At 39.9% G+C, this 12,656-nt stretch overlaps 1 pseudogene; it reads right to left on the reverse strand.

The window, feature by feature from the left end:
* Positions 1 to 12,362, reverse strand: part of LOC127442246 (MAGUK p55 subfamily member 7-like) — an 84,521-nt pseudogene extending 72,159 nt beyond the window's left edge.
* Between the last annotated feature and the right edge of the window lie 294 nt (positions 12,363 to 12,656).

Raw genomic sequence — 12,656 nt, forward strand, 5'->3', positions numbered from 1 at the left:
ATATATATATATATATATATATATATATATATGGATGTTGGGGCGTGTCTGAAACTCACACAAAGGAAAATACAACCCAGTTGTTAGTGCCAAAGAGCTGTCGGGAAATGTTATTCCAGATGGCTCATTATAATACGATGGCGGGACACTTGGAACAGGGAAAAACACAGAACCGCATAATGGCCCATTTCTATTGGCCAGGCATTTGCGGGGTTTGTGCACAGGTGGTGTGCAGCATGCCATGAATGTCAGCTGGTGAATCCACTGGCCACCCCAAAAGCGCCATTGCTCCCTCTACCGCTAATTGAAGACCCTTTTGAAAGAATTGGCATGGACCTCGTCGGGCCATTAGAACGGACAGCATGCGGGCATTGCTTTGTATTAGTTCTGGTGGACTATGCAACGTGATATCTGGAAGCAGTGCCTATGCGCAACATCTCAGCATGTAGTGTGGCGGAGGTGCTCTTCAGAATAATCTCCCGAGTGGGGATTCCGAAAGAAATCCTCATTGATCAAGGCACTAGATTTATGTCACGTACACTACGTGAACTGTACGAATTATTGGGTTTTATTCGCACCAGTGTTTATCACTCACAGACAGATGGTTTGGTGGAACGATTGAATAAAACACTGAAAAATATGATTTGTAAGTTCGTGCACGAGGACGCTAGGAATTGGGATAAGTTGCTTGAACCCCTGTTATTCGCAGTTCGAGAGTTTCCTCAAGCCTTCACAGGGTTTTCCCCATTTGAGCTGCTGTATGGGCGTCGGCTGCGTGGTGTACTCGACGTCATGTGGGAAGCTTGGGAAGAGGGACATTCAAACAGTCAAAACAAAATTCAGTATGTTCTTGATCATGGAGCAAAACTCCACACTTTGGGTCAACTAACACGGGAGAATTTGCACCAAGCTCAAGAACGTCAAAACCGACTGTATGATATGGGCACTCGGCTACGGGAATTTGCACCAGGAAACAAAGTGCTTGTAAACTCAGCAAAAAAAAAAAAAAAAAAAAAAGAAACGTCCTCTCACTTTCAACTGCTTTTATTCTCAGCAAACTTAACATGTGTAAATATTTGTATGAACATAAAAAGATTCAACAACTAAGACATAAACTGAACAAGTTTCACAGACATGTGACTAACAGAAATGGAATAATGTGTCCCTGAACAAATGGAATTGAGATCCGGGCTCTTTGCTGGCCATGGCAGAACACTGACATCCCTGTCTTGCAGACACACACACAGAATGAGCAGTATGGCTGGTGGTATTGTCATGCTGGAGGGTCATGTCAGGATGAGCCTGCAGGAAGGGTACCACATGAGGGAGGAGGATGTCTTCCCTGTAACACACAGCATTGAGATTGCCTGCAATGACAACAAGCTCAGTCCGATGATGCTGTGACACACCGCCCCAGACCATGACGGAACCTCCACCTCCAAATCGATCCCGCTCCAGAGTGCAGGCCTTGGTGTAACGCTCATTCCTTCAACGATAAACGTGAGTCCTACCATCACCCCTGGTGAGACAAAACCGAACTTCCTCAGTGAAGAGCACTTTTTGCCAGTCCTGTCTGGTCTAGCGAAGGTGGGTTTGTGCCCATAGGCGACATTGTTGCCGGTGATGTCTGGTAAGGACCTGCTTTACAACAGGCCTACAAGCCCTCAGTCCAGCCTCTCTCAGCCTATTGCGGATAGTCTGAGCACTGATGGAGGGATTGTGCATTCCTGGTGTAACTCGGGCAGTTGTTGTTGCCATCCTGTACCTGTCCCGCAGGTGTGATATTTGAATGTACCGATCCTGTGCAGGTGTTGTCACACGTGGTCTGCCACTGCTAGGATGATCAGCTGTCCTTCCTGTCTCCCTGTAGCGCTGTCTTAGGTGTCTCACAGTACGTACTTTGCAATTTATTGCCCTGGCCACATCTGCAGTCCTCATGCTTCCATGCAGCATGCCTAAGGCAAGTTCACGCAGATGAGCAGGGACCCTGGGCATCTTTTTTTTTGGTGTTTTTCAGAGTCAGTAGAAAGGTTTCTTTAGTGTCCTAAGTTTTTATAACTGTGACCTCAATTGCCTACCATCTGTAAGCTGTTGGTGTCTTAACGACCGTTCCACAGATGCATGTTCATTAATTGTTTATGGCTCATTGAACAAGCATGGAAAACATTGTTTAAACCCTTTACAATAAAGATCTGTAAAGTTATTTGGATTTTTACCAAATTTTCTTTAAAATACAGTGTACTGAAAAAGGGACGTTTAATTTTTTGCTGAGTTTATTACTCCCAACATCGAGCTCCAAATTACTCGTCAAGTGGCAAAGAGCCTTTGAGGTCACATGATGAGTGGGAGATCTCAATTATGAGGTAAAACAAACAGATAGGGGTGATGCACATCAAATAAACCATCTCAACCTCCGGAAATTATGGAGGGGGGCGGTCCCTGTGACGTTGACAATGGTGGTTGTGGAGAGGGCGGAGCTCTGGTCCGAGGTGAACTTAAAAGCCAATCATGTCACCCCAGTCACTTGTGGGGACCACCTCTCACCATCTCATGTCACAGAGGTTGCCATGTTGCAAAAATAATTTGCATATGTGTTCTCGCCTCTGCCTGGACGTACAAACATTATATAGCACCACATCGAGACTACGCCCAGGGTAGTGGTACGTAGTCATCCCTACCGACTTCCTGAGTACAAGAAAAAAGTAGTTTGGGAAGAATTAGATGCAATGCTCGATATGGGAGTAATAGAAGAATCCCACAGTTATTGGTCCAGCCTGGTCGTTCTAGTCCCTAAGAGCGATGGGTCAGTGTGCTTCTGTGTGGATAATAGGAAATTCAATGCGGTGTCTAAATTTATCACATACCCAATGCCTCGTATTGATGAGTTGCTTGATTGGTTGGGCACAGGTCGCTTTTACTCGACACTGGATTTGACAAAGGGTTATTGGCAGATCCCCTTAATGCCGATTTCCCATGAAAAACAGCCTTCTCCACACAATTTGGCTTACACCAATTCGTGACCCTTCTGTTCGGTTTGTTCGGGGGCCCCAGCTACGTTTCAGCACCTTATGGACCGAGTCCTCAAACCACACTGCTTACGCTGCTGCCTATCTTGATGACATCATTATATACAGTAACGATTGGCAGTGGCACATGCAGCTGTGGGGGACAGGCCAGATGGCTCCCTGGCCTGAGTCGGGTGGTGGGGGTATGTGGGGGTTGGGGCGTGGTTGAGCGTTCATCCGGAGAGAGAGAGAGTGGTAAGGGTTCACACCTGAGCGTACTCTTGGTGATTAATAGCTGTATCTCGTTGCAGAAATGCTGGGGAGAGCTATAAAGAGGGAGAGAACAGCAGAGGTGGAGAGAGATTGAGACTGGCACGCATGTCCTATGTGTGTCGGCATGCTAATATGTTTGGGAAGACTGTGCTGAAAAGCAGTATTTATCTAATGAGTGTGAAAATAAAACCCATTGTTTGAGTTGAAGTTTCTATCCTTGCTTCATCCTTGGCAACATACATAGAACCGTGTTACTATATATATATATATATATATAGTAACACGGTTCTATGTATGTTGCCAAGGAGGAAGCAAGGACGGAAACTTCAACTATATATATATATATAAAGGCTCTATTTCTCAGTGCTTCTCCAATATACATTTTCATTCTCTCAAGTGGGCCTATATTGCAATCAGATATTGGCAATGTACGTTTATGATTTTTCTACTTCAAATAACGACCTCTAATGGCACAGAGTAAAAGTTTGTACTGGAGAGGTTTCAGAAGGGACACAAAATAACATCTAAATGGGCTCCAAAGTTAAGCAATTGTTCCCATCAACCCAGCTTTGTGACCATCTTGAAGTAAAGAAGGAATTTTTAATGTAGTGCACTGAAGGCAAAGTTGTTTGCAAGTATCTTTCTATATGGGGCGAATTCATTCATAACTAAAGTAAGGGAAATTTGTTGAACTCTGTCCACTGTCTTTACTACCTGCTGTTTTCAGTCTAGCTTGACTATGCTCTGCAGGTGCAGGAATTACTGTTTTGCCATCCAAGAATAGTCTAATCCTAGCTGTTGCCAACCTGTTCGCATCCTCCTCTTACTGTAACCATATCTGAGGATTTCATTCATAAAAATGTCACATTTCACAGGGTGAGATGTTGTAAGCCCTGCTGAAAAGTCCAGCTTAACCAGCATGCAGTTCCCATGCTGGTCTAGGCTGGTTTATGCTGGTAAGTGCTGGTTTGGTGCTGGTCTAGCTGGTGAACTAGCATAGCCATGCTTTTCACCAGCAACACCAGCATGACCAGCATGGTCTTCCAGATGAAGCTGGTTGAGCTAGTTTAAAAGCCTGGTGGGTTCACAAGCATACCAACATTCCATGCTGGGAGACCAGCACACAAAACACAACATAAGATGGTGACCAACAATGCTGGTCTTTTCAGCGGGGAGGCCAACCTAGGAGTTACAGGCCTCTGACAGAAACCCAATGCATACAGCCCACAGCCCTAAGCCTTTAGCCATAATGATCAAAAGAACCAAATTGCATTCTAGTACTATAACATCTCACTCACCTCCTGATCCAGCTGAGTTAATCATCTGTCTGTGGTGTTATGATAATATAAGACAGTAGATGAAGACCCTACTTAAAAAGATCTGTGAAGACTCTCTGAATAAATTTACATTTAGCAAACTTGCTTTAATTCCTTGGTAAATCACCCACAAAACAAAATAAGAAGAATGTTGACAATATTTGCACATGATACATGGGAAACAAATTCTAGCTGTTGAGCCACAATGCTTGATAGATAATTTTGCTTCATGTATTTTAAAACATTATTATTTATTTTTTGTAATAAATATAATTATATAATTATATACACTATATTGCCAAAAGTATTCGCTCACCTGCCTTTAGACGCATATGAACTTAAGTGACATCCCATTCTTAATCCATAGGGTTTAATATGACGTCAGCCCACCCTTTGCAGCTATAACAGCTTCAACTCTTCTGGGAAGGCTTTCCACAAGGATTAGGAGTGTGTTTATGGGAATTTTTGACCATTCTTCCAGAAGCGCATTTGTGAGGTCAGACACTGATGTTGGACGAGAAGGCCTGGCTCGCAGTCTTCGCTCTAATTCATCCCAAAGGTGCTCTATCGGGTTGAGGTCAGGACTCTGTGCAGGCCAGTCAAGTTCTTCCACACCAAACTCGCTCATCCATGTCTTTATGGACCTTGCTTTGTGCACTGGTGCGCAGTCATGTTGGAACAGGAAGGGGCCATCCCCAAACTGTTCCCACAAAGTTGGGAGCATGGAATTGTCCAAAATCTCTTGGTATGCTGAAGCATTCAGAGTTCCTTTCACTGGAACTAAGGGGCCAAGCCCAGCTCCTGAAAAACAACCCCACACCATAATCCCCCCTCCACCAAATTTCACAGTTGGCACAATGCAGTCAGACAAGTACCGTTCTCCTGGCAACCGCCAAACCCTGACTCGTCCATCAGATTGCCAGATGGAGAAGCGTGAGTCGTCACTCCAGAGAACGCGTCTCCACTGCTCTAGAGTCCAGTGGCGGCGTGCTTTACACCACTGCATCCGACGCTTTGCATTGCACTTGGTGATGTATGGCTTGGATGCAGCTGCTCGGCCATGGAAACCCATTCCATGAAGCTCTCTATGCACTGTTCTTGAGCTAATCTGAAGGCCACATGAACTTTGGAGGTCTGTAGCGATTGACTCTGCAGAAAGTTGGCGACCTCTGCGCACTATGCGCCCCAGCACCCGCTGACCCCGCTCTGTCATTTTACGTGGCCTACCACTTCATGGCTGAGTTGCTGTCATTCCCAATCGCTTCCACTTTGTTATAATACCACTGACAGCTGACTGTGGAATATTTAGTAGCGAGGAAATTTCACGACTGGACTTGTTGCACAGGTGGCATCCTATCATAGTACCACGCTGGAATTCACTGAGCTCCTGAGAGTGGCCCATTCTTTCACAAATGTTAGTAGAAGCAGTCTGCATGCCTAGGTGCTTCATTTTATACACCTGTGGCCATGGAAGTGATGGGAACACCTGAATTCAATTATTTGGATGGGTGAGTGAATACTTTTGGCAATATAGTGTATATACATACATACGGTTGTGCTCAAAAGTTTGCATACCCTGGCAGAAATTGTGAAGTTTTGGCATTGATTTTGAAAATATGACTGATCATGCAAAAAAAACTGTCTTTTATTTAAGGATAGTGATCATATGAAGCCATTTATTATCACATAGTTGTTTGGCTCCTTTTTAAATCATAATGATAACAGAAATCACCCAAATGGCCCTGATCAAAAGTTTACATACCCTTGAATGTTTGGCCTTGTTACAGACACACAAGGTGACACACACAGGTTTAAATGGCAATTAAAGGTTAATTTCCCACACCTGTGGCTTTTTAAATTGCAATTAGTGTCTGTGTATAAATAGTCAGTGAGTTTGTTAGCTCTCACGTGGATGCACTGAGCAGGCTAGATACTGAGCCATGGGGAGCAGAAAAGAACTGTCAAAAGACCTGCGTAACAAGGTAATGGAACTTTATAAAGATGGAAAAGGATATAAAAAGATATCCAAAGCCTTGAAAATGCCAGTCAGTACTGTTCAATCACTTATTAAGAAGTGGAAAATTCGGGGATCTCTTGATACCAAGCCAAGGTCAGGAAGACCAAGAAAGATTTCAGCCACAACTGCCAGAAGAATTGTTCGGGATACAAAGAAAAACCCACAGGTAACCTCAGGAGAAATACAGGCTGCTCTGGAAAAAGACGGTGTGGTTGTTTCAAGGAGCACAATAGGACGATACTTGAACAAAAATGAGCTGCATGGTCGAGATGCCAGAAAGAAGCCTTTACTGCACCAATGCCACAAAAAAGCCCAGTTACAATATGCCCGACAACACCTTGACACACCTCACAGCTTCTGGCACACTGTAATTTGGAGTGACAAGACCAAAATAGAGCTTTATTGTCACAACCATAAACGCTATGTTTGGAGAGGGGTCAACAAGGCCTATAGTGAAAAGAATACCATCCCCACTGTGAAGCATGGTGGTGGCTCACTGATGTTTTGGGGTTGTGTGAGCTCTAAAGGCACGGGGAATCTTGTGAAAATTGATGGCAAGATGAATGCAGCATGTTATCAGAAAATACTGCCAGACAGTTTGCATTCTTCTGCACGAAAGCTGCGCATGGGATGCTCTTGGACTTTCCAGCATGACAATGACCCTAAGCACAAGGCCAAGTTGACCCTCCAGTGGTTACAGCAGAAAAAGGTGAAGGTTCTGGAGTGGCCATCACATTCTCCTGACCTTAATATCATCGAGCCACTCTGGGGAAATCTCAAACATGTGGTTCATGCAAGGCGACCAAAGACTTTGCAGACCTGGAGGCATTTTGCCAAGACGAATGGGCAGCTATACCACCTGCAAGAATTTGGGGGCCTCATAGACAACTATTACAAAAGACTGCATGCTGTCATTGATACTAAAGGGGGCAGTACACAGTATTAAGAACTAAGGGTATGCAGACTTTTGAACAGGGGTCATTTCATTTTTTTCTTTGTTGCCATGTTTTGTTTTATGATTGTGCCATTTTGTTATAACCTACAGTTGAATATGAATCCCATAAGAAATAAAAGAAATGTGTTTTGCCTGCTCACTCATGTTTTCTTTAAGAATGGTACATATATTACCAATTCTCCAAGGGTATGCAAACTTTTGAGCACAGCTGTATATATATATATATATATATATATATATATATATATTTAAAAACTAAATCCAAATAAAGATTGTAATTGTGTACATTTGTAACTGCAAGTGGTTTCACATACTGTATGAGTACACTTCCATCTAGTGGTAAGTATTTTCCTTTCAACTTCATCATTTCATTGTCGCATATAAAGTTTCTCAATGTAACACTTTTGTTTACAAATATCTTACTTTAGTTATATGCGTTTGCTCATAAATTTTTTATATATATATATATTTTTTTTTTATTATTGAAAAATATTTCAACTTAATTTAAATTAATTCCTCATTTTCATTATTTGCCCATTAGGATGAATCACTTTTGCTATATTCCTCATTTTGTCAGTCACGGCTAAATGAATCAATGTAAATGTAAAAGAATAGTTTGCCAAAGAAAAAATACCAGGGTTGGAATGACATAAGGGTTGGTAAATAAAGGCAGGATTGTCATTTTTGGGTAAACTATTTCTCTAATATATCTGTACTTTTCAAAGCATTTCAGCTCTAAAAAAAACTCTGCACCTTTTAATTCATTTAAAAAAAATTGTTTTTATAAATAATTCAATTTTATTGTTACATTATCAGCCTCTTAAAGTTACCATGCAGTTTTGCAGCTTGTCTTGAAACTACATCTTGATAAACATGAAATTTTATTATTTAATCTTGCTTATATAAACAGGTTTAAGAAGTTTAATACCATGAAGGTCACAAATTAATATCAATTCATATCAATAGGGTGAAACTGCAATAATGTATAGTTTAAATTGGAAGTACTTTACAGTAATTATCAAACAGTTTACTGTGTTATATTGTAAATATTGCATTTTTACTACAAAGGAAAAATATATACTGTACAAATGCAGTTTCTATGCAAACATTTACTTTATATGGTAATAGGATTCCTTACATTGTTGTGGTTTACTTGGTATAAGCATAACATAGATGTGTCAAGTGACCCAGTGGCTCCAACATACAGTACATGGCAAAAAAAAGGAAAAAAAAAAAGAAAAAAAAAAAACACACACTACATGTTTTGCATGTATCTTAGCCTAAGATTTCTAAAACAAGTAATCTTTACTACAACAGGGCTAACTATGATTCTTAATCTTTAAACAGTTACAAAATCTTGTTCATATCACAATCTGTCCATGCAAGTCTGTATGTACTAAAAATATTGCTCTTCTAGCTTACCTATCATGCAGAATGAAGTTCTAATACTCTCCAATAATAGCCTATTCACCTTGACTAGTAGTTCAGTTATCTTCTGAATTCTGAATGAAGGAAAAGTGTGTGACAGTGGCTCACTCACAGTCTAAGCAAAGAGTTCAAATGGTATCACTGTCTGATCATAATCATTGCTGACTCAAATAGAACAGACAAGCAGAAACACTCAATAAAACAGCAGCGCGTTTGACCTCATCAGCTCCTATATCAAACAAACTAACAAGCACACAAACAAATAATTAAACTCTCAGAATTTAGCAACTAAATTTAAGTAATTAGCTGATAATATGGCCTTGTAGCCATTTTCTTTTTTTAAAGGTCCTTAACAGACCTTACATGCCAAAGAAGAAGAATACAAAGAGCTCATTTAGTGTTTTTTGGTGACAACTTCTGTGTAAACCCACCAGCTCCCATTTAAACAAATGCTCAGCTATTTCATTACTAATGAAACTACAGTACAAATAAACAATAATATAATTAACTGGTCATATATGTTAAATCATTTTATTTAACTGATGTAGGCTAATGTATGCATGTCTGCCTATTTGAACATTTAAGTCACCAACTGCAAATGTACATCCACCTATTTTTATTCCAGGTTCAATACAAGTTAATCTCTTATCGACAGCATTTTTGGCAAAATACTGATTACCACAAAAATTTATTTTGACTTGCCCCTTCTTTTCTTTAAAAAAGGCACAAATCTGGGTTACAGTGAGGCACTTACAATGGAAGTGAATGGGGCCAATCCGTAAACATGACAATACCTACAGTATCAAAAGTAGGCTATAGCCACAAGTCTGCTTTAACAGGGTTGCCAACTCTCATGCATTTAGCGAGAGACACGCTTTCAGTCTCACGCTCTCACTCTACCCAAGTAAATCTCACACCAAATAACAAGAAAATGCAATTCAATATAAAATAAATAAAACATAGCAACAAATCTTCAATTTGGATTTTCCCATCAGCACGAGACTTGAATTTTTGTGCCGCCGAAGCAAATTTGCCACCGCAATGCACATCAGCATGCCACAGAGACAGAATAACCAGAGCTCTGGTGTAGGGCAGAGCGCACGACTCAAACACATTCGAAATCTCAACGCGTGGACACCACAAAACTAATACACTTAATATGAATTCTACTGAGAATCGTCTAATTTAATTTATTGCTGAGGATGAAGTAAAACCACTCAAACTGTTAGATAGCCCCGACATTATATACAGCGCTGATAACAACACCATACATAAACATCAATTATAAAGCTTTTTCAAATGCACATCATCACACTTACTAAAATGTATCTTGTTTATTCTGTAGAACAGTGACAAAAAAGTTCTATTAGGAGGAATCAGTTTAACTTCATTTTTATATTATTTTATTTTAAGTACTTTATGTACATGTAAATAAAATTAGTTTTTTGCCATAACAAATACTAGTTTATTTATATATTTTTTAGAAAGACTAGCTACATTGACCTAACTAAAATCATGATGAAGAGCCATCCATTGTGGTTATGGATCTATTATTAGGCTACTAATGACAATTAAACAGTGGAAGAATTATGACAGGCTAAACATTCATAAGGGCAAGAACAAATAGTAGAATGAAGGAGTTTAAAATCTGGACCTCCATGAATTTTGGACAAATTATAGAAAATGTTTTCCTCCTGTTCTAACAAACTGGGCCTGTGTACCTTCAGATGTTTCAAGATATGACTTACTCTTAATGACTAAGAGCCTGATAAAAGGAAAACAATATTTCAAAAGGACACAACATTTTTTACTGGACGCACAGTCCCAGCTCAGTAAAGTGGCCCACTCATACTGTAAGTGTAACGTCAGAATATTATAACTAGATATATGGTCTTATTTAAATTAAGTTAATTTAATTTGATTTCCCATAGCATTTTGAAATAAAACAATTGTAAAATTCAAAACGTTCCAGATTTCCAAAGTAAACATGAAATGCAGTTTAGTAATTCTGTATTGTAATTAATTGCAATTATGTAACCAACCAACTTTGAGCTTGTGGGTGAGCTTGGTACCCCAGCCACCACTGAAGACCATTTTTGGACCCAAGAAAAACCCTAGTTGTGCCATAGTGTATGGGTGTTTTGAAATTGTGAATGGTAGGTAAATTGGTAAGTGAGCTAAAAAAAATTAAAAATGGCTTTGTAGGGTTGGATGAGGTCTTGTTTAGGTGTTTATTACAGTTTTTCTCAATCGCTTTGGCACAATCATCAAATGACTATTAAATTTCATCAAACTATATGACTAATTATATGAACATTAGGTAATTTGTTCATATGACTATAGTCATTTATAATTGCTTTGGCACAAAATGCATTGAGTAAGCCTTGCAGATCAAAATAGTTTGCATTCATTTGCTACTGAATGATATTACTCTCAAATGCAACTATACACATGTTCATTGTGTAAATCCCTACATGCTAAATAGAACAACCAACAATCACAATAACCTGTCACACATATATTAGATACATAATAGTTATGTGGTATTGTTGTAATAGTTGTCAGATGGATAGACTTAGGCTAGATGGGGAACAATTCAATTTCCTCACAATTTAGAGCAATGTATGTACAGGTAAGAATTCAACATTGTACACTACATAGTGCTGTAATCTCCTTGTCTTTCAGTATTGACAAGTACAACCTGTATATGCAGAATATGTTACACAATGATATGTGTAACTGTATGATTTACAATATCTACTGTAAATTATTTCCTAAATTGCTAAATTGCTTTACTATCTTTTATAGAGAGTAATGGAGCTGGAGGCTGATGAATCCCCACACATTTTTGTGTATGTTGATGAAGCAGGATTCAACTTGACCAAAGTCAGGAGATGTGGCCATAATATTATTGGTCACTGGGCCACTGATGATGTGCCAAGCCAGCGTGGAGGGAACATTACAATGCGTGCTGCCATATGTGGGAATGATGTACTCAGCCACATTCCCATCATTGGGCCCTATAACACACGTCTCCTCAATTTCCTGGAAACTCTTTACAGGGATCTCATTCCTGAGAATGAGAGGGGGTTGGTAAGAAATGACTTGCCAACGTTTGTTATAATCTGGGACAACGTAAGTTTCCATCATTCAAATACAGTCAAGGAATGGTTTGTTTCCCATCCACATTTTTTGATGGAGTTTCCCCACCATACTCCCCATTCCTAAATCCCATTGAGGAGTTCTTTTCTGCATGGAGATGGAAGGTCTATGATCACCATCTTCACAACCAGTTGTCCTTACTGGGTGCAATGGATGCTGGTTGTGAGGATATCAAAGCAGTTTGTTGTAGGGGGTGGCTGCGTCATGCCAAAAGATTTTTCCTTTGTTGCATTGCAAGGGAGGATATCAGGAGTGATGTAGATGAAATGTTGTGGCCAGACAGAGAGGAGAGATTGGAAGACAGGTTGATGAACTTGCAGCATATTTTCTTTTTTCTTGCACATATCATAGTTCCTGAATTTTGCTGTTGTATATATTTTTTTCTGTACAAGCTTTCTTTACGTATTTTCAGTTATACATAAAGTGTGTACATACAATGATAAGAAATGTTTGAATAAATGTCTTGTTGAAAGTATAGTGTGTGCCATGACTTTTTGACA

Source organism: Myxocyprinus asiaticus, chromosome 6 (assembly GCF_019703515.2).
Source record: "Myxocyprinus asiaticus isolate MX2 ecotype Aquarium Trade chromosome 6, UBuf_Myxa_2, whole genome shotgun sequence".
NCBI classification, from domain to species: Eukaryota; Metazoa; Chordata; class Actinopteri; order Cypriniformes; family Catostomidae; genus Myxocyprinus; species Myxocyprinus asiaticus.